The sequence below is a fragment of the Dermacentor andersoni genome, chromosome 3 (genome assembly GCF_023375885.2).
Source record: "Dermacentor andersoni chromosome 3, qqDerAnde1_hic_scaffold, whole genome shotgun sequence".
Classification (NCBI taxonomy): domain Eukaryota; kingdom Metazoa; phylum Arthropoda; class Arachnida; order Ixodida; family Ixodidae; genus Dermacentor; species Dermacentor andersoni.
Window position 1 is genome coordinate 75877015 of NC_092816.1, and position 26074 is coordinate 75903088.

Consider the following 26074-nt stretch of genomic DNA (forward strand, 5'->3'; position numbering starts at 1 on the left):
ACTGATCACCTTAGCGCGTAATCTAAATTTAGTTAGAGAGAATAATAGGCCACGTGGAAAATCTTATGGCCTTCATACGTTTTGACAAACCATATTGTTGAGGTCTCAGGGCTGTAAATAACCGTGAACTCTAGTGAAATGCTATATATAATGGACTGTTTCTTTTCCTTTTCTTTTGTGTTGCTTTTCCGGGATGAAGGCACCTTTATAATAAATCTTCGCGAATATCCGTCTTTATTTTCCATTTCAGTGCGCTGAAACGATGCCTTCTCAATCTGATACGACTGAATGCTTCGCTTCCTCATGCGAGCGCAGCTGGAAAATGATAACCGCTTAAAGTTTACTTTCAAATGGCTTAACATTTCTGGCACAGAGCACATTGGAGCTATCCCAACATAGCATAGAGACGTTTGCTTCATATTCCGAGTTTCTGTCATAAATCGTAGATAGAAAACGTCACGACATTTCCTCTGAGAACTAACCAATCGCGTTCATGCACATGCACTACGCACACTAGCTCCCAGATCAGTCGCTGAGGTACTTATTCAGCTGCTAGGAAGTAGTGCTTGCAAGGCGCAAGCTTCAGCAGTTGATATTGGAGATTTTGGCGAAAGGTTTTTCAGTGCAGCTTTCGAAATGTTGGCAAACACTATTTTTTCTGTCGCCTTTGCAGCACTTATCCTAGGTAAGACGTCCTTACATTTTCTTGTCGACATAGCAGATCAGTAGTAATGTACTAAATTGAATAATAACTGTGAGATACACTAAGCTCTCGCTTAAGAACATAGATAGATAGATAGATAGATAGATAGATAGATAGATAGATAGATAGATAGATAGATAGATAGATAGATAGATAGATAGATAGATAGATAGATAGATAGATAGATAGATAGATAGATTTATTTATTTATTTATTTATTTATTTATTTATTTATTTATTGACACACTATCGCGGGACAATAGAGTGCATAGATGCTTTTGATTGTCGCATGAAGTCATCAACAAATGGCTTCCTATTGGTGGAGGATGTTTGTATCACATTGAGAATAATTGTGAATACGTGCTGCTCTTGTAAAATTTTTGCTGGAAGTGCGCGATATACAAGCCCTGCGTGCGCGCTAACTCAGCAAAGCCTAGAACTTCGCAGCGGTGGCCATGCTGTTTTCTGCGTGATGAGCTAAACGCCGGTGATTCCGTGGACACTGACCACTCTTACTTTTATTTTATTTGACGTAAATCAGAAAGGTTATGTAACTTAATCGCCTAGAAGCTGATGATCTTAGCTATGTGTACGAGCATTTTGACCCCGAAAACTAAAGAATCAGTAATTATTTAGTGGTAACTGCGACTGAAATGCGTTAAGATTACGTCGCACCTCTATGAGATCTCGGATCCATCATTTGAACCGTGTTGAAGCTCAATGGACACATGCCCTACATCTTCGACGAGTCAAGTGAACAGATGGTGGACAAGATTTATTGCATCTTTTGGTTTCATACGATTTGTACATCTCTGAATAACTGCGTCGTTCTACCGCCTCCACATATTTTGGCTATTAACTCTGCTCCCAAATGAGTTTGCTGCCGGAGCTGCTCTGCTGACGCCACAAGATTAAATCACCAGTCAAAATATGGCCTCGAAGACGATACTCAGAATACGATCAGGTTAACCGCGAGGATTTCTGCAACGACGCGGTATGGGTATGCCTTATGGTAATTGGAAAGGAGTATGTGTAAAAGGCAAGGTAGAGTACGCAGGACCCACATCCACACGAGGGAGTCCACGGAGAAAGTGAGCATCTGAGATAAGGTTGTGTCAATTCCAAACTGATAATAAACGTAATGAACAAGGTAGCAGCTGTAGGGTAGCAGGGAGGTAACAGGCCAAAGTTGATATATCAACACTTAAGCCACAGCAGCACGTATCTGAGGACTAATTTGCACAATATCCACCAGTAGTAGCATTCCTGCCGAAGTTGCGTTTTTGTATTGAAGGCTGGCGTGTACACACTGCACACAAGTTAGCGAAATAGGACAATAACTTTGTATCAATAACCGATCTTCCTTCTTAGAGATAGGCACCACTCGGGCCGTCCTACAGTCACTTGGCAACTTTCCGGACAATAAGAAAACACAAAATGTTATGACAAAGAACTTGTAGGAACACATTGGAGATAAAGTCAGGAGAACATGAAGTTTGTTTCGCATGAAATGCTTTATGAAAAACGGTCCGTTGGCGCATGTTTGCAAGCATACAGTTAATAATTTACCAGCGCATATTGCAATACGTGATATGGTGATATGTGCAGCACAGCAGGTCAATAAGAAGGCACAAATATCGGATCGGCGGGCTCATAACCGCGGATCCGAACGCACTGCTTACGTTTCTCATGGCTTTCGGACAAAGCAAGAGGTGGAAGCAAAGTATTTGGTCTGCTTAAAGGTCACGTAATTCTCATCGCCGTGACCGTGATTGAGGGCACTTTAACGTAAAGTTATTCCAAACCACTTCTATTCCACTTCTGCAATCAGCCCTCCACAATTTGTCAAGAATTTCTCCTCTTCGCCTGTTCGTCATGCGACATGACGAGAACCGCGAGAACTATACATTTGATATGACGTGTACAAACTGATTATGCATGATTAGACGAAACGAAGAAAAATTATTATGCATGATGTCAAGCCTTGTTCGTCTTTAGGTCTCGTATATTGGTCAAAAGTTATCTGACTGCGCCCACTTCGCCTGTCACGCGAAGTCACAAAATTGCGACAATTGATCACGTCAAATTGACGTTTACGCAATAAAGGTGCAATAATATTAGGTAAAGTAATGGAAGGGGTATAGTTGGTATAGTCCCCGATTACGATGCGCTGAGTTTTACGCTAGTAAAAAATTAGAAAGAAGGGGGAACACGGACGCAGATGAACGAAGCGCGAATCTGCTATGCTCTATATCTGCTGTATTTCAACCTCGTAATATGCTGTGCTATGCTGTAATCTGCTAAGCGAAGTCTGCATCCGTGTTCCCCCCCCCCTCCCCCTTTGTAATTTTTTTACAGCGTAAACTAAGCGCAACGTAATCATGAATGCAATGGAACACATAAGATTGAATACTTTTCAGTATAGCCGGAGACGGCCCCGTTGTGGGGCAGTCTCCGGGGTAGCAGCCGGGGAGAATGTATTTGCGTAGAATCAACATTCTTGCGTGCCTGTATAACGTTGGCAAGCCCGTTAGGCACATGTGCGACATCATTTTGTCAACGCTGGTTAGCTATTTTAACCTGCCGTTGCACGCTACCGCAATTTACGAAGAGGCCCCCGCAATCTAAGCAACGGTAAGCGGGCCAATCAAAGAAGCCAGCACCACTCTCCTCATCCGCTTATCCACTTCCGCTTGCACATATATATATATATATATATATATATATATATATATATATATATATATATATATATATATATATATATATATATATATATATATATATATATATATATGTGAGTGTGTGTGTGTGTGTGTGTGTGTGAAGCGTAACATAACTCTTTGGAAAGCGCGATCAATTAACTAAGTAAATATACAATACACCCAACGAATATGACTATATTTATTAGCGATCACTAGTTACTTACATACTATGGTAGGTTCTGTTGGTTTTACACACCATCAATGTCATGGATATCAAATGAATGCCATAAAAGGACTGATTCAACAATGAGACGGGCTGGGAACTGGCATGATGGAAGCCAATAGTTATATTCAATCATTTATTTAACTGTACATTGGTAGTTGTGGTTCGTGCACGTCGTCATTGGTGTCATTCGCACTGTAAATAAATGAGCATATTTAAATACCCTTGCTAGTGATAACACTGAGCTTGACTTGCATACAGCATTTTCCTTCGTGGATATAAAATGAAGAGTCATTCAAACAAAGCCGCATTTATTATAACTAGGAGAAGTACTGAGTTACTAGGGATCGCTAATCAATTGGTTTGGAACGAAAATGGTAGTCTTCATTTATTCATCTTCATTTCTATGAACCAGTTTCATTAAATTTATTCTTTTCGAATATATAGCAGACAGGGTCGATGTACTGTAGATCGCGAGTGCTTATGATCACTTCAGTGTTCTCATCTGAACTCCTAAGATTTTTCCAAAATATTGCTTGCCTCGGAATTCAAAGGTTTTCAAAGGACATTTTGTGAAGGTATTCTGTAAGACCCCACCTTGTGGACACGTCCATTTTGTAGGCTGTTGAAGTTCTGATTGGCTGTGGTGCCTGGCTGCTGTGGACGCACAGCCCAGCCCAGCCAACTTCTGCAGCAGGCGAAATGAACATGTCCACTAGGTGGACTCTTACAGAATACCCCCCGTGCTTGGATGGCAGTCACTCGACTTGATAGTTTTACATATATTTTTTATCTAAACGTTTGAACTGCCGGTCGAGGATGCTATACAGTTTTTAGGTATAAATGCTTCGTTTGGTCCTGGGCGCACATTTATTGAGCGTATAATTCCCGCTGCAAGAAAGGCATTTTGCCGTACTCTAGTGCCCACTCAAAAGTAATAAAAAGAGGCATCCTTACTAGGTCTATAAAAGCAGCCCTCAAGGAATCGTGCGCTCATGGACTGACAGCTAGGTTCAGACTGGCCAGGTGCTGCAGCGATCGGGCCAGTGAACCCCGCCTCAATGTAAAGAATGGTTTCGGCCGCTTAATGGCAACACACTGCAAGCTTTCGGGTTGCTGCCTCAGGTTCAACAACGCGAAGTTTACAGGCGGGGTAAGAGACAGAACGGAGAAGGAGGTGATAGAGATGTTTTGCATAAAGAAAAAGGATGATATGTCAGCACGCCATCAATATCCCTTCAAGATAAGGAGCTCAGTTTTCTCGGTAACAGTTTACGTTTCTTAGAGAGTAGACGCAGGTGTACATGAAGAAGGTGTGATACGCGCATACATTTGTCACGTGTCTTGGAATGTGCTATAAAAATTGTCTTAAGAGTCTTTAATAAAATGAGCATGAAGCTGGCGCCCCGTTTGAGTTCCCCATCCTCGTTCAGTTTGCGCCGAAAAGTTTGCTTAAATCATGAATCAATGCCAACTAGCTCAAACCCAGGTTTTACGGCGAAGGCACCCCTAATGACACCTAGATGTTCCTAATCATGGGGGTCATGGGGAAAGAAAAAGGCACTGCTAGCGCGGGCAGGAACTACGTAGGTATCTGGCGATGGGGAAACATCTCACCTCGCGCCGTGACGCAGCAGCCGTCTCAAGCCATGACAGAGCAATGCACGCGACCGGCCACGTACGTGCGGGGTAGGTGCAACTCGGACGGATGGGGACACACACACACACACACACACACAAGCGCTGCATCGTTTCTTTCGCCTGGGCTTTCCTTGATGCCACGAGCTTTGTTTATTCCGTATGAATGGCTAATTCTCAATGCAAAAGCTTTTAAACTGAATAATTATATTGGTATCTTACCAGCCGTTTCGGGGTGATTGGTGGTTTTCCCGCGCTTATGGCTTTATCTGATTTGATGAAGACGAAGACACGTTGAAAGTTATCAAGCCGATGTTACAGGGCTCAAGTTACCATTATGGTTTGCATTAAAAAAGTATTACAGCTGCAAATATGTGCGACAAACTTCATAACCTTTCAAGCGACATCTGTCGCGTTGTGTATCCTATGGGCGTATGGCTGTGCTGTTGCTTCTGTGAAAGGTAGCGAAACTCAATAGGGCCTCCCGCTGCAATGCGAGTTTTGTTGGATATGACAGAGGTTGGCGTAGAAGATTTAAGGTAAGGCTGATTTTAAAGTGATAGCTGCGCACTATGACGTAGAGAAAACGGTTTTTAAGTTTCTATTTGAACACTATTGCAGTGAAGGTTAACTCGAAAGATTAATACCGGCCGTGGAGGCGTAGTGGCTAAGGCTTCGCGCTACAGCGCCCGAGGGCGCGCGATCGAATCTCGGCCGCGGTAGGCGAATTGCGATGGAGGTGAAATGCAAAAATTCAGAGCCATTCCATTCTGTGGGAAGGTGGATGACCAGTCAAGCTGTATGTAACTATAAAGAAAACAAAAGTAAGCAACAAAAGCAGTATAATACAAATATGCACGTTGTTTTGTTTATTTGCATTTACGTATATCTCGTGACCACAGTAATTATGGCTTTATGGTCGCTATCAGAGACGACCATGGGCTCTGTGACAATACTGTAAATGTTCTTAGCAAACGTTACGTCTATGCACGACCGATGGTGCGTCGTAGAAACATTGGTCTCAGTGTAACACAGAAGGCCAAGCCTTTTCATGAGAAAGGCCAAGAACAATCTTCCATTGGGACGAGACACATCGACGTTAAGGTCACCCACAATCACGATGCCATTAGGGTCCACAGGCAGGATCCACCCAAATGTGGTCTTCAAGGTCCCTCTTTGACGTTCCGGGATGAAGGTATACGGTGGCGACAACGATTCCGTCCCCAGTATGTACGTCGCACGCGTCACCACACTCCACGGCAAGGCTCTCGCCCGTCCTCGGTAAGGCGCAACGGCAGCGCTGTCGTTCTTTGCGTAGATCGCAACGCATCAAACCATCATCCATCATCCATCACCGGTTTTGACACATCTGACCTCAAACGCAGCTGGGACACATATACTGGTACGATTTCGCCTTATGCTGAAGCTATTTTAGCTCTGCAGACGCCGTCATCGTTTTTGCCTACGCATATCACGAAACGCTGGAAACTAGCCTAAGCTCCGCTGTAAACACGCCCGTGCACCGTCCATTGGGTGCGCGTTAAAGAACCTGAGGTGGTCAAAATTAATCCGGAGACCTTCACTATGGCATGCCTCATAATGAAATCGTGGTTTTGGCAAATAAAATCCCAGACTTTACTTAATCATTGATAAATATGGCGGGTAGAGGCGTTGTGGGTTTTAAACCGGTAGCCCTGCGTGGCGAATAAGCAATAGCTGTTGTAGACGATACCGTTCCGACTGTAGGCACGGAGTAAGCAACTTTCGCGCTTTCAGTGCGATTGGTACAACCAAGATGCGCGGCGCCCCATCATTCTCAGGGATGCTGCAGGTAGTTTTTGCGCGGTGATGAGGTTGGGCGTTTGGACTACTCCAGTTCACACGATAAAGTGAGACCGCTGCTCCAGCGGAAGTGGTCAAAAGTTCTTAGTAAGCACGCGCTACTGCTGCTACGATGGGAACGCGCTTTTTCCGGTACCGATGGAGTAAGACCTGAAGCAAGTGGTATATGCCGGTGTTATTTCCTCCCGAATGATTTCTCTCTATCGAGTAGAATGATCTATATCACTTGTAAAAGACCTGATAACGCTCGGTCAGAGGCTGTGCTGGTGGCGCGAGGAAAAGAAAGGCCTTACGATTGCATATACAGGAACACTAGAGTATACGTAAGCCCAAGCCGTGAGTACACTTTAGTTCACCTAGGAGATTTGAGGTTGGATATTTGGTTTATGGTAAAGGAAAAAAAAAAAGGCATGATAAGTAACTTACGGAATGTCGCTTCATGAAATCGACAGCCATTCGAGATATTTAACACATGAAAGCTTTCGTATAAACACCAAAGCAACATTCGCATCACTTTTACTCAAACACTCCGTTCGATATGAAGTAATAGTTTGCCGTTCTTCTTATCATATGATAATAATAATAATAATAATAATAATAATAATAATAATAATAATAATGTTGCAGGAAGAAAGTAGGCCCACGAGTGTAAAATAATCTATACTTACAACTGAAGTTAATGGCGTTCAGGCAACTGCCAGACTTCGTCTTCCTCTAGTCGAATCCAACTTCTTCCTTCCCTTCACCGTAACATCACCCTCCCGGCGGAGTAGCTCCGTCCCGGTGCAAGTTATAGAGCCTCACTTAATGGCTGGCGTCACCAGTGTTCATGCGATGCGTGACAAGAGATGTCTGGCCAAGTGAACGGTCGTCCAAATCAAAGATGTCCCGATAAGATGACAGGAGGTGACGAAGAGCTGCTGTTTGCTCGGAAGGAAGGTCAGGGGCGATCATCTTAGAAACATCGTCCGTAGGTGTCGAGTACGGAGGAGCGGGTGACAAAGGTCCGTTGGTAGTGAGGAAGGATTCAGAGGTCAAAGAAGAAACCTCAAATTCTTCCAAAGGAGTCATATGCGCTATGGCGATACCGTGTGGCAACACATGCGACAAAAATCCAAAATTGAGGATGGGCACGCGAGTGCAGTTTTCGCGGATCCGGATAAAGGTGCTCGGCAGGGCAATATTGCGCGACAAACCTACGTCAGCAAGCGGCGACACGACGTACTCGCCATCAGGTACGGGAGGACAGGGCGTCAGGAGGACATTTGTAGCCGCCTGTGGAGACAGCCTTGCAAACTCAGCAGAACATAAGCGGTGTGAAGCACAAGTTTTTGCGTCGGCAGGAAGCGGCAGATCCAACTGTACAACACCTGCGGAGCAGTCAATTTGGGCAGAGTGTTTCGAAAGGAAGTCGAGGCCGAGAATTAGGTCGTGCGGACAGTGTTCAAGGACGATAAATAGAACAACGGCATAATGGCCCCCAATGGTCACACGTGCTGTGTGCATTCCAAGGACAGGTGCGGGGATCGATACCCCGCACCTCCACTAAAATGTTGCAGGAAGAAAGTAGGCCCACGAGTGTAAAATAATGTATATTTACAACTGAAGTTAATGCCGTTCAGGCAAATGCCAGACTTCGTCTTCCTCTAGTCCAATCCGACTTCTTCCTTCCCTTCACCGTAATAATAATAATAATAATAATAATAATAATAATAATAATAATAATAATAATAATAATAATAATAATAATAATAATAATAATAATAATAATAGCAGTAGTAGTAGTAGTAGTAGTAGTAGTAGTAGTAATTATTATCGTTGTCACCTTCTTTGTCCGTGGTTGTTGCTCAGCAAAAAGTTAGACCAGAGTTGATATAGATGAAGTAGAAGAAACGAAACGGACGCAAAGCATAGCGACAGATGCATCGCAACCAGAAGAAAAATAGTGAATTGAGATTTTCCCTTTCGTTTTATAGTGGTCGTTCTCTTTAAGTCTTCCTGACTGCATACCTGTATTTTTACCTGAGTTTCTGGCGGTGACATTGGCTTTACGATAAGTGAACTTCTCAATCTCGGAAGTTGTAGTGGTAACGAATTCTTTGTCTTTATGTTCAACTCTCACGGCAAATAGTGGCTCGCATATATGATGTATATTTCGTTGTCGAATACTCTCTCACTTAACACTAATTAGATTGGTATGGGTGCCTCGTGACATAGGATTAGTTATTAATGAATTTTCACACAGCTTGGCGAGAGCGGCCCTTGTTGGTCCAATTATTCCGATCCTTCCTGTATAAATTTTTCTAACCGCTACTAGGTTCAGGAGGCGTGCAGTCATGCAAGAATGTTTGAATCTATAATTAATAAATTTAACTGATTACCGACACCTCTTATTTCCTGGGAGAAGACACTTCTGCCGTGATGGAAAAATTGAAGTCCTGTTTACAAAGTTTAGGTGTCGATTACCTACATTAAACTATTATCTGCACCAATATGGTCTGTCGCCCTCGTCCTTGTGCTCTTACTATAATGAGCATGAGACAATAGAACACTTCTTCCTGTCATGTCGCCGTCTTTCATCATTAAGATAACAGACTTTCGAAAGCCACTTTCATGGTGCTGGATTTATTATAACGATTTCTGATATTCCATCTTTCGGAGCCTCCTCTTTGGCACACTATCATAAAGATGTTGGTTCAGTTGTTGTGAAGTATACATAATTGAATCAGGTCATTCCGCTTGCTAAATTCCTAAATTATTATGTGACTTCATTCTTTCAGCTATTGAAATTTTTCAATAATGTTTCGTTATAGAATTGTTTAGATTAAGTCACCCGATTCTTGGCCAATCCTCCAATTGTGGGTATGAGCCATTATTCAAAACAAATAAACAGATTTTAGATGAAGATACTGGGGCACCTACACCAAAAACACCGGTAATTTCGCTCTTTATCGATTTAGAGGCTCCTATGGCGTCGCGGCTTCTGTTACAGATGACTGGCAGAAAAGCAATGCAGTTCCAGGAGCGCAAGTTTCAGTGTCAGAAATTTTTATGCTGCCTTTATTTACAGCAGATGGAACACGATATCAGTGTGTGGCAGCACAGGTTGTAAAAAGTCGCATAGATACAATGCCCAACGAGCGTTCCAACGACCGATTACGCCTAACGTTAAGATTATCAAATACGTTTTATAAACTCGAAAAGTGAATTCGCCATCACATTTGGGCCGCACATCAGCAAATTTATTCCATTGCCTCAGGTTTCCTAAAACGCAAGAAGCCCTTCTCTCGGTCGTAGGATTTGCACGTATATTTTATAAAAGGTGAAAAATTACAGAAATACGTAGGTCTACTGCGAATCACCGGCGAACCTTTGCGATTGTGTAGCGCTGTTTAGTGTCTTTATAAATTATTTTGTATTGCGGATCGGTAGCTCGCAGCAAACGAAAAGAATGTATTGGATAACTTTACATCAACAAAACCAAGCACATTGACGGTGCGAAAGAACATCATCTTAGTTGTATATACGACATTTCAGCTGAGCTGCGCCAGGCTGGTTTGCATCCTTACGGTTTCTGGCGTTAACATATGTGTCTCTTTGACTCCTTGAATCAGGGCAAAGTGCGCAGCGATGAATGGCGGGCATATGTCTTAGCTGACTGAATAAGCATTTATTTGGATTCCACGTAGCCTAGAGTCTTAGGCTCAGGTGAAATTAGCCACACCACTTCAATAGTTTGTTATACATAGAAAAATGAAAACTCGATGCGACATGGTAACTGACATCAGCTACACCTCTATTAACTTCCTAATCATGATGTCGATTACTCAAGCCGTGAGAAGGCTAAAAGAAACACAGACACCACGGGAGACAATTTCTTGATGTCTATTGCTCGGCGTAATACACCGGTAGTTTACGTTAACTGACCCTAACGACCTCAACATTAACCAGCGGCAATGGGGATCCGTAGTCAAAACTACGGAATAATCTTGATCAAGGGTTTCTTAACGTTCAATTAAAAGTAAAGATACACGTGTTTGTAATTTTTCTTTCAAAAGAAAGCGACCGAAATAGCCGCGTTGCAACCCATGAGGTCATGCAACGCAACAGACCATTATAGCCACTGAGCCAAAGCGGTGGATTTCGCGAGTTTTAACTTGGTCGTGTTCATCGGTCTATATTCGGTTTCATTACTGCATCACCAATCCTTAGCTAAGAGGCAAGGGTGCGGCATAATGTGCCACGTGCATAATAAAATGAATGACTTCGGAGTTCAAACTAATGCGCCTTACGTGAAGTCCTTCAGGGAAGCAGCTACGTGAGCATTGACCAGTTACAGATGATTTTCTGCATTTACTCCCGTCTATTACCAAGCTCTCAGGAATGGCCCTCAGCTTGTGCACGTTCTTGTGTACACTTGCACCCAAAAATAAGAAATCGATGCCTGTGGCAGGGAACATAACGTGACTAGGCATCTGCACGCAAATGTGCAAATGCGCAAATGGACTCGTAAATTGAGGCTAATCGAGATTAAGGACGTCAGTTCTATATCCTGAAACACGCGACCATCCCCGCCATTTAGCCAGCTCGCATTTTCTTTGAAAATCAGCTTTTGAGATTACGAGAACTCTGGCTTCAAAAGGACGTTTTTGCTTTTTTTGAGACACCCAGTGAAGCCGCATGACAATCCGATCGGGCAAAAAATAGACCCATTTTTAGGCATAGCGGTTTTTCAAGATTCTACACTCGCTTTCAAGAACTGAGACTGAGCCTCTAAACGCGTATCAATTGCAGCAAAACTGCTGATTCGTGTTCGACTCGTAGGCCGCTCGTCTTCTACGAGCAGCGGTTATCAGATCACCCACTCCATATTCGCGCTCAGCAATAAAAGCTGTTGGCGTCCTCCTGATGTTTTTATTTATTTATTTATTGTGTGTTCTGTTTCCCTCCAGTACACTCATGTGTCTCCGCGTGAATTTTGAATCTTGAAGGTCCATATTCCACGTGGTGTAAAAGCTGCGAACTAAAGGCGATTTCTGGAACTGAGGCCCTATTCTCGACACGCATGGCGGCTGCACGGCCGTCATTATCCTCCATGTTGACTCTCTCATTGGCTGTCAAGAAGTCACGTGTTCTAAAATTTGGCGCAGAACCGGAAGTGTTGCAAAATGCAATTTTGCGTATACATTTTTCTGGTCCTTGGCAGCTATGTTGCGACGTTAGCGCTTCAAAAAGTTAGTGATGGGTAGCGTGCAGAAGCCCCTGCGATGCATATGGAATATCGCGAATATGTGGTGGCGATCCAAGACACGCGCCATGTCAGCTTGTTGACTGGCTGAAGGAAAATGCCGTGGGGAGCGTCACAGGAAGGGCTGTTTCGTAAACGGCGAGTTGACGTTGCGTGACGTTGCCCTGGACCGCCATTGTAGAAATTTGTATTGTTTGTATTGTTTGTTTTGTTTGTATTGAAATCAAGGTTAATGACCTTTCGCATCATCAGAAGTTATGACAACGGCGGATTTTTAATTTATCAAAAGAAATGTACGCAATGCGGCGCCTCGAAGTTTCCTCACGCGGTGTGGGTAAGCAGCGTAGTGAGCAAGAGATGGCACTGCCGGCGCTTGCGTCACGCGAGCTGATACCTCTGGCAAGCGCAACGTTATCGGCGATATTCGGCCATTTCTCAGCCAGCTGAGTCGGGCTGAGTCACTTGCCTTTCGCGAGATAGCGATAACGCGGCCTAGAACATGTGCTCATTACCACTGGTAGGTAGCGTATGTTGTCTTAAGTTAGAAAACAAGCGCGTTGGCGCCAATATACGATGAGTCATTCCGTCTCCCGTAGACACACATCCTAGCTAATGAAGCTTGCGACGGCTTGTACGCCGCAGACGACGGAAGCGAGAAGCGTTTTCGATGGAATAATCATACGCTTTGAGGTAACTGCTTTATTTTTACTGGGGAAGGAAACTGTTTCGCTTATCAAGAACGTTAGGTTCAGTGCCTTCATTTCAGTTTCATCGGCAAAGTGACAACAGCGCCGACAATCAGCGCCATTTCGTAAGCGTCGCGCCTATGTCAGGCTTCGATGAAAATGGCAGAATGTCCAGATAAAGCCCCTGCTTAGGTTGATAAGCTACCATTTCCTCTTTGTTCCTAATTGTTGTTATTTTGCCGGGAAGGGAAACAAACGTATCTTATTTATCTTATTGGCATTCTTCACATTCCAGGTCCAGTCTCTATTATAGCTCAATACAAGGAAACAAATCCGGACTGCGAAGTAACTGACGGAGGCGTAAGTATAAAGCGTGGGCTCTCTGTTGGACAGCACATCACATATTTTGTTGTACTTATTACGCACACATTCAACTTAGCGATCTTGTTCTCAAGGAAAGATTTACGCTGTACTTGTAAGGCATCAACGTCATTCAATTGGGGCTATATAACATAAAAACTATTTCATTCAGATTTTATTGCGTTCCAACATCACATTTACGTTTCCGCCGACGCTATAGCAATGGCCGTTGACCCGCAGCATTGTTTGAAATGTTCAATCAAATGCTCTCCTCATTTATAGGAGGGCACTTTTGTTTGCTTTCAGTGCCAACAGCATTGCTTACCTTGGCAGGTTTTCTTCAACTAATTGGCTGACAAGAGGCGAGAAGAGTGCAGCAGACAAAGAGCTTCGGTGGGGCCGAGCTAGCGCAGTGAAATTAAGTAAGCGGAGGATGAAGGTGTTACCGGCGTCTGCGATTGGCCCGATTCTTCTTGCTTAGCTTGCTATGACCGCTCTAAATCACGGTGGCGCGCAACAGAAGCTTAAAGATTCGTTAGAACAAATCCTCAGCGATGTCGTAAACGTGGCGAAAGGGCTCTGCAACATTATACTGCCACGCAACAATGTTTATTATAGGCAAATAAATTCCTTCTCCTCTGAGGATCCGTGTAGCCACTGTCCGAGTAACCTGAGGCAGACATCTTCTATTCCGTTCAGAACGGGACACTCTTCAGCTATTCCGCAGATGATCAATTTTAACGCGACAGCGTTAAGGAGCTCGTGTCGCAGAAAAGCCGGTGTCATCGGCGTTGTCGGCGCTGGCCGTGAGCGAAAAATGTCGGAAGGCAATTCATAAATGAAAACAACTTGCAAGATGGGCTGGGTGGGAATCGAACCAGGGTCTCCGGAGTGTGAGCCGGAGACGCTACCACTCAGGCATGAGTTCCATGCTTCAAAGCGGGACAAAAGCGCCTCTAGTGAATGCGGTGTTGCCTTAGAAACGTGCCGTAGAAAGTTATACCGCGGTGCATATTATGAGCATGTAAATTACAGAAGTCGCAGTTCGACGAGTAGCGAAGCACGTTTCCGCTACATTTCTTCTGCGCTTTGCGCACACGCACAGCCATCTTGCGGCAAACACAAAAGACCCCCTCTTCGCAATGTACGGCGCTGCCCTGACAGGTGGCGCGCCACTCGCCTGCGTCTCCCCTTCGTCTCGTTTGAGCGCATTGGGACCGTGCGGGGACCGGTGCGAGGATGCACCAATACCCTTGCGTTTAATAAGTTTTCTCGCTCTCTCCCCTTCCAGCTTCCAGCGTGCGTCACTCGAACCCTCGTGTTTAAGCGACGCGGCTCCTCTTTCCGCTCACAGCGCGATACTTAGGTGCAGCGTCCGATGCGGGACGCCTCTGACGTGATCGCTGAGCCGTAGCGCGTCTGGTGGGAAAGCGTCCCCTGCGATGTGTGCCGTGTTGCTGGCGAGGAGTCATGCGTCTGCGTGGTGCTCCCAAGCGAGATAGAGGACGATCCCATCGAGGCGTCGGCCGCATGATCGCGTCCGCCTTCATGGCGCGTCGCGGCCCGGCTGTCCGTGCCGATCACGACGTTTGGCTCGCGTAGGTCGTTACTCCCTCCGAGGCACCGAGTTCTTTGGTTCGTTCGGCTTGCTCAGGCGCATGTTTCGTCTTTGTGTGACTCAAAAGCATGCCGAGTGAATGAGCGGGTGGTGCGAACGGTGTGCGATAGCGCTATGGCGTTCCACTCTTGAAGGCGAAGCTTAAGCGTCCTCCAATTTTTTGTTCGGCAGTTTCGTGATGCCGCGTGACAGACTAGTTGACGCGTGACGCATGACAGACGCGTGACAGACTAAGTAGTGGTGGCCCGAAAAATTTTTTACCAATCGTGGGGGACTGATTTCAGAAATGGAATGGAAACAGCTTTTAATAGGTTTAAGTTATAGCGCACTACGCTTGCAAACCGCTTTAGGTTCCGCCGATATATTCTAGGCACTATAACACCGCTCAATAGGCTTCGATCACATTCGCTGCCCCCGCTTATGCCTTCAGAGTCTTTTTCAAGTTGAATGAGCGCGAAAAGATGCACCGACCAAGAAAACTCAAAATGTAATGACGTTTCAGCTCCCCATACGTGAGCCCAAATGTGATTAAGTTTTCTGTTTTCTTGGTCGGTTCATATTTTCGCGCTCATTCAACATTTTTTTTTTCTCACAAAGAGCGGCTCACAAAAACCTGCTTCGAACAGTTTCTGCTACTCACAGTTGTGAGCAGTGAGAAACTGCTCACAGTTGTGAGCAGTTTCTCAGAAAAAGCTGCTTTCCAAAATTAATAGCACAATAAAAAATAACAATATTACTAATTGGATTTCAGCATACTCGTGTAACCATAAACAATATGTCACTTTTCGTGATCATTCATCTCAGTCTCTTTCTGTTGAGTTTGGCGCCCCTCAGGGTTCAGTGCTTGGGTCACTTCTATTCATCATTTATATAAACGACATCGTAAAAGACATGCCAGTTCATATTAAATTATACGCGGATGATTGCATGCTGTACTCAGAAATTAAAACCATATCAGATCAAACAACACTGAACGAGGTCTTCCTTAATATTACTGATGCCTGGCAGATGCCGATAAATTTTCATAAAACCGTTTACATGAGAATAACTCGCATGAAAAATCCCCTCATGTTTCAATATTCTTTTGCTGACAATATCCTTTCCAAAATTGCACAATAAAAATATGTAGGATTATGGATTGCTAACGACCTTGACTGGACTAAACGCATTGATCAGCTTATAAGCAATACTAACCGTAAACTTTTTTTTCTTAGGCGGGCTCTAAGACTCTCCACAGCCAGAGTCCCGCTCCTAGCTTACAAATCGTTCGTCCTTCCAATATTAGATTATGCGGCAATAATTTGGGATCCGATTATTAAAACGAACATTAGAAAAACTTGAAAAAATACAAAAGAAAGCAGTTCGTTTTGTTTATAATGCCTATGGACGCACATCAGTAACTGATCTGTCAAAAAGGACTGGTTTAATGTCTGTATCCGAAAGAAATTGCGTTTCCCGACTTTAGTTTTTATACCTATTAATTTTAAGATTAATATTGGCGGACTAATATTATTCTCTTCAGGATACACTACAAGACAACATCATGATCTCACAATCACCCCTTTTCGTCAGCGTAATAATTGCTTTAAATATTCTTTTCTTTTTTCAAGAACAGTAATGGAATGGAATCGGCTTAGTAACGATCAAGTACAACAGCAATCTCTGATGTCATTCACCAAAAGCCTTAGTGTCCATTAACATCTATTTTCTGTTATATTTATTCCCAGCTGCCCATATAGTTACTAATTTCTTATTGTTATCAACATTATGCCCCTTACACTTTGTGTTACTGTAGTATTCAATATTTTATATGTTCTTAAATAATTAGGATATGCCATAAACCTTACTGTGCTACTATGTCTACTCCTATGTGGCACTGCTATCATTGAACTTTGTGTTCTCCAATGCTTATCCTTTGCTTGTTTACTAATCAATGCGGCCTTTGTCTTTTCTCACATATTTGTGTAAATATTTGATCCATGCTTGTATCTGTACGCCCACCCTGCGAAAATTCCTTCCTGGGATTGCAGTATAAATAACTAACTAACTAACTAACTAACTAACTAAATAAATAAATAAATAAACAAATAAATAAATAAATAAATTGTCCCGGCCAGACGGCTTGCCGTCATACATCGGGTTTCGATCTTTTTAATTAAATTTTTTGCTTATGGCGTTTTACGTGTCACAACCACAAGCTAATTATGAGGTATCTGATAGTGCGGTGCTCCGGAATAATTTTGACTTCCTGTGGTTTTTTAAGGTGCACCCAATGCACAGTACGCGGGCGTTCTTGTATTTCGCCCCCCACCCCCCCTATCGAAGTACGCCCGGTCGAGACGGTATAAGGCTAGCTGGTCGACTACTTCTGTGATATGGCCAACGGAGCTTGCAAATAAACAGTAGCTCGACATAGTGCGCTTATTTTAACAAATATATAGTCTTGGCGTCATCAGTGCGAATATCAAACTAAACTCACTACGTGCCATCTGATACGATCTCGACCATTTGAGGTGAGTCTTCCTCGCCGAAATCAGGAAACGACCACGAAGTCGGGCGTCGTGATGACGCAAAAAAAGTTGAAAAAATTGTATTCACTTCATTGATACATGGTGGGGACTCTTATGCGAGTCTCGTGCGGTTCTGATTAACGTAGGGGCCAGGACAGCCTTAAAAAACCCCTGATGGTCCAGTGGTCCTCGACACCCTCGTGGAGAGCCTGTGGAAGTAGGCTCTGCCGTCGAGTTCCTGACCTCCGGGTTTTCTTTCCTTCGTCCTACGCTTTGTGTCACCTCGGGGAATAAAAAGATTGACGCTGTTTCGGAGAAGAGGGCAATTATGTCGACATAGGGACGCCCGTTTGAACGCTTCTCAGACTTGACAGATCAATCATACGGTGGTCAATACGGCCTTTATTACTCCTTGCGCTCTTGAGGTTGCCGATGTGTACCCGGGGAGCCTGTGGAAGCATCAGTATATTCGTCAGGCTCTGTCGTTGACGGCTTCCCGCCCTTCAGTTTGTTGTCTCTTCGTCAGTCGCTTGGACGACAAAGTGTTTCTATCATAGAACGCTTGTACCTTTGTCTCGCTTTGTTTCTTTCCAAACTCTGGGAGCTGCCGCTCCTTTGTTGCGGCAATTGATGAAGAAGCCCTCGAAGACCTTCCTGGAGCCAGGCCATCCCGTGGGGTCGCCTCCAGGAAACGTGGAAATGCGCCAAGTGGCACGGACAGGCAACCGAGTTATACTCGGAAAGCATAGACTCGTCGGACGACGATTTCACACTTCTCATGAGCCGAACCACAAAAAAAAAAAGACTGCTACGGAGGTCATCGTCGCCAAGTGTCTCCACGGTGAAGACAAAACCACAGCGCTGGCCGTACACTATGCTCTTCATGCCTGTGGACCCAGTGTCCAATCTGCGACTCCTAAACAGGCAAGTCCTTTCTGCGTTTCTTGAGGGAATCACGCCAAACGAGATAAAGGACGTGAGAATAAACGCACGGAAGAATGTCCTTGGAGTAGATGTTCTACACCGTAGTGCACTGCAAAGCCTGCGACACGTAACGGAGATCGACAAAGTACAAGTGCGATCCATGTTACCTACAGGCTGCAATGGCACTGTCGGCGTCATTTATGATGTCGATATTTCTACATTACCGACTTAGCGATATTAATAAAGCCAACTACAGAAGACACTCTTATCACACACATCACAAGACTTGGCAAAGCACGTTGCCTGAAGCTGTGGTTTGAGGGAGACAGCCTTCCCTCACACGTCAAAGTTGGCCACGTCCGCCATCCAGTCCGCCCATACGTACCGAAGCCCGTACAAATGCTGCAAGATGGGACACGTAAAAGATGTCTGTAGGAATAACCTCGTGTGCCCACGGTGCGCTGAATCTCATTGAGCGGATGCCTGCCGCGCAACTGTGTTAAAGTGCCCTAACTGCCATGGTACTCATGAGGCCTCATCCAATGATTGCCCGCGGGTGAGGAACAAGCGAGCAGTACTCAAACGTATGGTACGGGACCATTCAACACACAGAGAGGCTCTCGCTACTCTCAGGCGACGACGACATCGGCACCAAAGAGCATCACGAAGAGTTACATCTACTGAAAGATATACACCATCTTCCGGCAAAGCGGCTACCGTATCAACGCCGACTTCCACAAAGAGAGACACTGCGAAAATGAAGAAAGGGGCAAGACTCGCCCCTCCTGAAGAGTGGCCTGCAATTCCACGAGCACAACCTGCATCGGAGTCACATCAAATTGCGCCGCCCTCAATGACCTCACGAAACGCGGATGCGACGACGACTGAGGATCGCCTAGTCATAGTGATGCTGAAGTAACTTATGGACGCCATGCGCATTCTATTGAGCAGCATGGAAACCCCGTCGGCACAAAGCGCACTGCGGGTGCTGGACACCTTGAGTCCGGTGCTTGCGGCTCTAGGGTAAAACCACGGCCCGAGAGATGCCGTAGTTTCAAGAGGAGGTCAAGAATGCATCTGTCTTTCAGTGGAACGCCAGAGGGCTTAAGTCACGCATGTCCGACTTTAGACAATTTGTCTTTACGCACCAATTCCCCATTATCGTGATGTCCGAGCCCAACCTGTCAGCTCCCATCAGACTGTCTGGGTATGAGTGCTTTGTGTCCTCTACCCACGGAGAGTGCAGCAAGGTTGTTGTTTTTATACGCCGTGACTTGACTTATGTACATCACTCAGTGCCTCCTGACGAAGCAAATCAATACGTTTGCTTAACAGTGAAGAAGAAAAAGCTCACGTTCACAATTCTTGGAGCCTATTTATCTCCAAAAAGCCGTCTAGATTGTGAGTGCTTACGGGGAATTTTGACATCGACTCCACAGCCGTGGGGGCTCACTGGTGACTTTAACGCCCACCATTACATATGGGGAAGCTTCAAAGTGAAGTCTAGAGGCGGAACGTTGGTGTCCTTTGCCTATGAACTCGTATTTTGCCTGTCAAATGATGGAAGCCCTACTTATCTGCGTGGATTAGCGTATAGTAGGTGCTTGGGCCTTACCTTCGTTTCACGTTCGCTTTCGAGAAAAGTGCACTGGTTTTCGGATTTAGAAACGCGGGGTAGCGACCACATCCCAACCTATTTGAGGATCGAAGGTTTGACTAGCTCCAAGTCCTCCAGAACCGTCCACTGCACCTATTCGCCTAAATACAAAATAATAATGGAAGACTGTTGTCACGGCACCTCCTATAACCTACAGGGCGCGATAAAGGATGCCATACAAGCAACCACACATTTGCTTTCGAAGCACCGATTTCGACATAGAACTAGCGAAACTTCGAGCAATTCGCCGTCGTGCGGAGCGAAGATATAGATGCACGAAGTGCAATTATGATTTGAGATTGGCTAGACGAACACAAAAGAAAATACAGCGTCACATGAACAAGCTGGCTTCGCGACAATGGGTATCCATTTGCGAGTCCCTGGATCCGCAAAAACCTTTGTCGCTTATATGGAGGACTGTTCGTGGCCTTCGCACAACCTTTGGTCACCACCACCCGCTTAAATCTCTGGCACTCCATCTACAATGTACAGATACTGACGTCGCTGAATTTTTCTGCAGAAAGATTGCTGGTTAAGCCAATCCCGATGGAACGGGTACGGGAACGCTCGACCACCCACTCTTCTCACACGATCCCCGCATGGAATGTCCTTTTCCTATGGAAGAACTAGAAGCTGCGCTGGCTTTGTGCAGGCGTTCTTCATAGCCAGGACCTGACCGCATTACATACCGTGCCCTGTGTAACCTAGGAGACCAAGCTCGGAAGGCACTCTTGCTCTTGAACAACGACTCCTAGCAGACGGGTACGGCTCCGCAAGAATGGAAGTCAACACGCCTCATTCCACTTCTCGAAGCTGGCAAGTCGCCTTTGGACATTTCCTCATACCGTCCGATTGCACTTGCCAGCTGTGTCGGAAAAACAATAGAAAGAATGATTTTAACACATCTGGAATGGTACTTAGAGTACTATGGAATCTACCCAGACGCTATGGCCGGATTTAGACGTGGCCGTTCGTCAACAGACAACGTTGTTGACTTCATAACATTTGTGCAACACGAAAAAGCCTGTAAGCGACTATCTGCTGCTCTGTTTCTAGACGTTAAAGGGGCTTGTGATAATGTCACCCATGAAGCCGTCCTTAGCACTTTAGAAGCCGTCGGACTTGGTGGTAAGATGTATATGTGGGTGTGCAACTATTTACAGAGGAGACCATTCTACGTGCACACAGAAAATGGCCTGACATACGAGCATTACGGTAGCCAAGGAGTCCCTCAAGGCGGATTGCTTAGCCCGACTCTTTTCAATCTCACCCTCAGTGGACTAGTTAACAACCTTCCAAGCACCGTACGACTTTCCATCTATGCGGGCGACATCTACATTTGGGCATCAGGTGCGACACGAATTCAGCTTCGCGCTCGGCTTCAGAAGGCAGCCACAATGACATCTTGCTACCTTCGTTAACAAGGACTTGAAATTTCATGCGGAAAATGCGCAATGGTGGCATTCACGAGGAAGCCAATGTCTGGTTACGGTGTATATATTAGTGGACAACTTATACCATACAGCAGAAGTCACAGGTTCCTGGGAGTCGTAATTGACAGAGACCTGTATTGGGCTCCCCACGTGAATTACGTGAAAAAGCGGCTGACTACTATCTGTCACCTGTACAAGTTTCTTGCAGTAAAAAGTTGGGGAGTATCCATACACGCTATGTTACAACTGTACATGGCGTTGTTCGTTGGATTCCTGCGATATAGCCTGCCTGCAATATCCAACACCTGCAATATCCAACACCTGCAAGACTAATCTGCGTACGATTCAGAGTATTCAAGCCCAAGCCCTTAAGATATGTCTTGGCTTACCACGCAGCGCGTCAACGGCTGAAACCATTGCCCTTGCGCAGGATTACCCAATCACGACGAACATTACCGTCGAGAAAATGCATATGCATCTCAGGCATTATGCTAGAACCCCTTCCCACCATTTGGCGAGCCTCACTGCTGCAAGGCCCTGCTCAACATTTAGCGGTATTGCCAGTGCACATCGTGCGTGGTTCACTTCAGGGTACGCACCTGCGGCCAAGCCAGCGTTTCCTCTGTGGTGTTTGAGCCGTCCACAAGTACATATAATGATTCCAGGACTACAGAAGAAGACAGATCTACCGGCCCCTGCTCTAAAACAGCTGAGCTTACTTCTTTTGCATAAAAAGTACAGCAACCACGTGGACATCTATACCGATGGGTCGACTACGTCGCTCATTTCTGGTGGTACCGTGGTTATTCCAACGCGACGAATGACACTGCGGTTCAAGACATCGCATGTTACGACCTCAACGGCGGCAGAACTAATGGCCCTGCGTCGAGCACTGGAATTCATTGATTCTCAAAGACCTAGAAAATGGGCTGTGTTCTGTGATTAAAAACCGGCACTACAGTGCACGCAGTCAGTTCTCCGACACGGATGTCATGACCAATTGACATATCAAATCGTGAAACTTTACCATCACGTCCTACAAAAAGGTCACGAGGTCGTTTATCAATGGGTACCTGGCCATTGTGGAATCAGTGGCAATGATTCCGCCGGTAACGCTGCTCGCACAGCACATCAAGAAGAGCACAGCGTTCCAATTCCATTTTCGAGTACAGACGCTGCAAGGCAGCTTCGACACCTTGCACGAAGTCTCACAGTGACCGAGTGAAACTCGCCAGACTTACGACTTACACGACTGCATCGACTAAACCCCTGCCTGCAACTCCGACTTCCACTCGGACTTCCTCGACATGAAGCTACGGTTCTCTGTCGCCTTTGGTTAGGAATTGCCTTCGCAAAGGCATGCTCTACATTAATTCGAGTGACTGACAGTGCAGCATGCCAGGTCTGTGGCACCGAAGAAAACATCGACCAGCTGCTGTGCCACTGTCCACGATACACCCCAGAGAGACAAGAACTTGCCAAAGCTTTCGAAAAACTGGACAATCGGCCGCTTTCTGTGCAGGTGCTGCTGGAACACCGCCCCCATCGCCCGTCGGCCCATAAAGCGGTGAAGGCGCTTTTGTGCTTCTTAAGGACGACGGGCTTGTGCGACCATCTGTGACTATCAGTGACATTTCTGTAAGGCCACACACGTCAGCGAACTCACCGCAATTTTCTTCTTTCCTTCCCTCCTCTCTCTTCCTGTTATTTTTGTTTTCCCCTTTCACATTCCCCCGGTGTAGGGTAGCTAACCGGACATTATTCTGGCTAACCTCCCTGCCTTCTACTTATCTCTTTCCCTCCTCGTCAATCCCTTTGTGTCAGCTCGAGGAATAAAAAGATGACGCCGTTTCAGAGAAGAAGGCAATTATGTCGACATGGGGACGCCCCCTTGAACGCTTCACACACTTGACGGTTCAATCATACGGGGGTCAAGACGGTCTTAATTACTCCTTGCGGTCTTGTGGTTGCCAACGTCTACACGGGGAGCCTGTGGAAGCATCAGTGCATTCGTCAGGCTCTGTCGTTGACAGCCTCCCGCCCTTCGGTTTGTTGTCGTCTCTTCGTCCATCCCTTTGTGTCAGCTAGCGGAATAAAAGGGCAACGCCATTTAGGAGAAGAGGGAAATTATGTCGACATGGGGACGCCCGTTTGAACGCTTCTCACACTTGACAGATGAATTTTACGGACATCAAGACGGCCTTAATTACTTCTTGCGCTCTTGTGGTTGCCGATGTCTACCTGCATGGGGAGCCTGTGGAAGCATGACCCGCCGGGGTTGCTCAGTGGCTATGGTGTTAGGCTGCTGAGTACGAGGTCGCGGGATCGAATCCCGGTCACGGCGGCCGCATTTCGATGGGGGCGAAATGCGAAAACACCCGTGTACTTAGATTTAGGTGCACGTTAAAGAACCCCTGGTGGTCGAAATTTCCGGAGTCCCCCACTACGGCGTGCCTCATAATCAGAAAGTGGTTTTGGCACGTAAAACCCCACAATTTAATTTTTTTTGTGTGGAAGCATGAGTGCATTCGTTAGGCTCTGTCGTTGATGGCTTCCCGCCCTTCAGTTTGTTGTCATGTCTTCGTCCATCCCTTTCTGTCAACTCGGGGAATACAAGGGTGACTCCGTTTCGGAGAAGAGGGCAATTATATTGACCTGGCGACGCCCGCTTGAACTCTTCTCATCCCTTACAGGTCTAGGTCCGGGCTTATACCGTAACAGCTTTTTCTGGTATGAGGCTAATAATCTTGTCATGGGAACGTACGCCTGAATGTATCTCACTCTTAATAGGTAGATCATAACACATCTTGAGCCACCTCGCTGAGACGGTTAGTTTTTCTTTCCGTCTGTGAGACGAAATGCCGTCAGATCGCTGCTTGTGGTCACGGCATTGTTTTAGTATAGAGGGCACTGCTTTACGGAACATGCGTACATTGGACATAATATCATTTTATGGATTAGTGTTTAATGTGAAAAACAAACTGGATCCGATTTTTATGCTTCCATGCTTATCTGCTTGTCTGGGTGATGGGACCGGACAGGTATATCGTCTCTACGGCGAGACCAGCTGGTAGGCCCACGAAATCGGCGCTGAGGGCCGCGTCCGTCCGATCACTCTGACCATCGGCACAATAAAATCTGAGAAATTGGCCGTTAGTCTGGCGTCAGATCTCAGGACGCATTTCGTCAGAACTTTTTAGAAATTGTTTGGGGGGTTGTTGGGACGTCAAGTCGGACACCGGTTCATACCACTCGTTTACTGCTGCTAGGGCAAAGCATCGCCGAAATCCCGTTTTCATTGGCGCTTGCTTGGATGACCAACTCTACACATTTTATTGTTTAACGCACGTAAATTGACTAACACCATGAGGCGCGCCTATGACATTCACACTGCAATTAAAGCGGCTGTGACCGTGTAGCCTGCGCTGTGAACGTGCGCTAAGCTATTTACACTGCTAATTTGTAGTGCTTTGAGGTATGTTTGCTCACTCCACCTACATCCAAGTCTAACCTTAACCGAGCTAGCTTTCACACAGTGCGGTGGACAATTGTAACAACTTCCTGTTAACCATCCAAACCCTTGTTGGTTAATGTATGGCACGCAAAACAACGCATAAGCCTAACTTTACGAAATGCTTGACGCATAATCGACGAGCTATTATCAGGACCCAACGTTCGTCTTTTACCGCGGCTGGCCAATTCTTGCGACGATTTTCATCAAAAAGAAAACTTATGAAAACTTGGGCTTCTTGTATCTTTAGAGCCGACCCACAACGATGCAGCTCGTCGGCATACTGCGTTTGCTTCGTTGTAAAACTGTGAACCACGCACACACTCGTGAACACCCAGTGACAACTGAAATGTAGGCTCGCCGGCTCGGCGGTGGAGTGCCTACCCTGCGAAAGTCAACGCCGGTGACAGCGCCATCGCATCTTCGTGAGGCAGCCCCGTGGCGAAGGCCTATATGCATAGAAACATGGGATGTAATTTTCCAAGACATCATTGTTAACTATAAATCGGTTAAAGTACCTACTTCATAGTGAAGCCCCTTGCATGGCTAGACTGTTGCTTCTTTAATTGTTGTAAATGGCAACTACGGGAATCCGAACATTTAAGAACTCATTTGTGTATTCAAAGTACTAAACATATGAATTGGATATTCCTAAAGGCTGAGTTCAAATCAAGTTTAATTATATGTGACATCCTGGAAAGAAATATACGCTATGAGCTCAATTAACAGTATAACTATACCTAACAACCCTACGAAAAACTATAACGTATAGCAATCTCGAATTGCATGTTCCCACTATTGTCACAAATGCGTGTGAAACTTGGAAGTGATAATAGGTGTAATGTAATTTGATAATAGGTGTCACAATGTAATTCCCACATTTTTCTTCGCCGCACGCTCTATACAAGTATATATATGGACACGTGTACTTCTCTTTATCGGGCGACCACTTCTCGCCGCCTAACAAATGTTTTCGCACAGCGCAGGACGCGCCTGCATGCAAAAGAAGTTTCTGG

The 26074-nt window shown here is 45.5% G+C and overlaps 1 long non-coding RNA gene across 1 annotated transcript in view; it reads left to right on the forward strand.

Annotated features, from left to right (window-relative positions):
* Positions 1-525: 525 nt before the first annotated feature.
* The window catches only part of LOC140216360 (uncharacterized), a 33486-nt gene continuing 7937 nt past the window's right edge, over positions 526-26074 (forward strand). Inside the window, exons 1-2 of the long non-coding RNA XR_011893005.1 lie at positions 526-685; positions 13341-13405. This is a non-coding gene — a long non-coding RNA (uncharacterized lncRNA). The remainder of the gene's footprint in view (positions 686-13340; positions 13406-26074) is intronic.